We start from the raw sequence: 3,128 nt of genomic DNA on the forward strand, positions 1-3,128 counted from the left end.
TAATTTTAAATCGTATCATGCTGGTTAATGACAAAACATAGAAGCATGATCGTATTTTTTTTTTTTTTTTTTTTTTGGCAAAAAGCTTTTTTGCTGTTTTTTACTACGCATTCCTTCGATGAATAGCTTTCGAAAAGGAAGGCGCAATTGCTAGGTTTGTTGGGGTGTCGGGCTGTTAATCAGAATGGCGCCAATTCGAATCCGTGCCAATAAATATCTCTTTAATGTTTCTTTTTTTCCCGTCAGATGCTCACATGGGCAGGACTGTATTTGCCGCAACCTGTTTTTTTACATGCACAATTATTGCTTTTTCACGAGTCACTACTCAGGAACACTTTTAATGATATTTATGTTTGAATTGAAAATATGTACGACCAAAAGGTGAGCGATGATCAAATTATCACAACGTTGTATTTAACGAGGTTTTGTTACTGATGTCTTTAAATTACATGCCTTCTCTTCTGCGTTTACTTTTTTTTCGGTTCTTCTTCATATTGTTCGTCCTTTGAAATTCTTAAAGAGCGAAATACCTTATGAAACGATTCGAAGCACAGTGCGGAGTTCCGCACGGGTCGACTAGTTTTTAAAAATACAAAACGAACAAGGAAATAATGCGAGGACAAGATAGTCGAAAATGACTCATTCTGCTGAAATTGCATATTGGTGGCAAGGACGTAGCCAAGGGGGGGGTCCATGGGGTCCGGACCCCCCCCTTCCCGAAAGACCCTTCTCCTTTTTTCTCAGTTGTTGCATCTCGCATGAACAAAATTTTTCCGAAAGATAATGATTTTATAAAACGCAGCATTCTCTCCCCTTAAATACTCCCAGTAATCGGCAATTTTCTCAGCGCTTGAGTCAATTCAGAACACGAGAACCTCGTGCAACAACTGCAGGTTCCCAATTTTCGTCTGCTTTTTGCTGTGTCACCTACTCCGTCCGAAACGGGGAAATGTCCCTTTCGACTTTCAAACCAGCTGGGTCCCGTGACCTTGAAATTCAGCCCCTCTCCTTGGTCCATCAAATTGCCATTGGCAAAGTAAAAACAAGCATTTATTGCCACTTCCGCTGTATCCCACAGGCTCATTGGCGTGGTTTTCTTTATTTCTTTCTCTTTTCTTTTTGGATTTTCGTGGATTTCGTAGACGCATGTTGCACGAAAGACAGCCAGAGTGAGGTGCGTTCCTGGTGAATCAGTAATTGAATTCCGATTCTTTTCTGTTTTAACACGCAGTTTTTATCTACGTTATACTTATAGAAAACATATCTTGAACAAAATTGTATGCAAAAGAAAATTAAGTTTACCCAAACTAGGTAAGTCGCAGTGCTCCCTTTTAAAGTTTTCTTGATAATACGAGCAATTTTACGTGTTAATGTGTTTTTCATTTAAAAACTAATTTTAGATTCTAAGCCAGCAGCGAAAAAAGAAATTCTACACATTTCGTGTGTTTGAGGGTGAGAAAAATAATTATTGATTTTTTTTTTTTTTTTTTTTTTGCATTTTAACTCTATTTTTGGCATGGTTCATTTCAGATTCATTTTACATTTTGATAAAAATTTTATTTGAACTTTTAGATTACTTTTAGCATCTCTCTCCTTTCTGAGTAACAAATTACGTAGATTTTTACTGATGTTTTCCCCCCAATATTTAAGCATAATCATGGAACATATTAAATGCCCAAAAAAAATTCGTGTTTGAAGGTAAAATAAATAAAATAAATGAATAAATAAAACTTGAAGTTGATGTAACAAACTTTTTACGGTATCAAAATTTTATAGAAAAATTAAATTGAAAAGTACTTGAATATTTTAATGTGATCAGTTTATGAAATTACAAGTTCGGCCATATTAACGCATGTAATAAGTAATTTATTAGAAATTATTACTTTTAAATCTTACTGAATTGTGATTCTATGATCCCAAAAGAAAAACAGTTTTTAATTGACGAAAAAAAAATCTTATTCGATGTTGTTCCATAAAACATATTTGTATTTGCATCATTGGAATACATTTTCTGATTATTATTCACTGGCTTTGTACAAAGGAGTTATTTAATTAGCATCTATGCATCCATCTTTAGTAAATTGTGAAGGTAGCATTAAATTAACAAAAAACAGGCATGTGCATTTAACTATAAATTACTAGGTGAAAATTACCGCTATTTACTGCGTTACAAGCAAAGAAACAAAAAAAGGTGAATACGAGGTAAATGTTTTTGAGCTTTTCTGTTATATATTGCCTTTTTTTTTTAAACACTTATTTTCTTCAAGCTAAAGATATTTACTATTTCTTGCAATAGAGTGTTTTGCTAACATCGTATTGAAGAAAAAAAATCATTACCTGCTTCGTAAAATATGATATGTATTGTTGTTAAAATTAACAACATGTTGTTAAAATAAAATTACACAGATGCTTAATTTAATTCATTAGGTATACATTCCATTAATCGGCATGTAAAAGATCCCTTAGGTCGTTTGACTGTGAATACTCTTGACAAAATTAAATTCCTTTTGCAGTTTCGCATCGAAGAGAGCTCAGGTGTCTCCATCTGGTGGAAACTGGGCATCAAATTTTCCTGTGACATTCACATCCGCGCCTTAATGGTGGCATATGAATGACTGGATGCCATATCGTTGGTTCGCACTTGTTCCGCAAAAGGCTAAAGCCTCTAACACAGCCCCGTTAGAAAGAAAAAATAATGATAAAAAACGGCAATACGCCTTTTCCGATATTTAAAATGTTTTCGAACAGCTTTCACCCTTTGAGGAATAGCGACTTCACTTGAGAACACCATTTATTTCTTGCTTCTCTTTTTTTTCAGCTAACTGAAATCACTGTGTCAGTTGGCTGAAGAAAGAAAAAATATATATATAAAAAATGGTTGCAACAAAGGAAGCTCCGTCCCCCAAAGAGTTAATAGTTTGTTCAAGCTTTTAATTGATGATTTGGAATGATAATTAGAAAACGGTTAAGATTGGAAATATCATTCTATTTCTTGGTATCAAAAGAATATTATAAATGTAAATAAATAAAAACTAATTCAAGCTTTTTAAATGAAACCTTGTTAATATTTTCGTTGAGAGAGTTGTGGGATTTTGCCTGAAATGTTGTTCAAATCGGACAGGGTTACG

The sequence above is a fragment of the Uloborus diversus genome, unplaced genomic scaffold, assembly GCF_026930045.1.
Source record: "Uloborus diversus isolate 005 unplaced genomic scaffold, Udiv.v.3.1 scaffold_322, whole genome shotgun sequence".
Taxonomy (NCBI): domain Eukaryota; kingdom Metazoa; phylum Arthropoda; class Arachnida; order Araneae; family Uloboridae; genus Uloborus; species Uloborus diversus.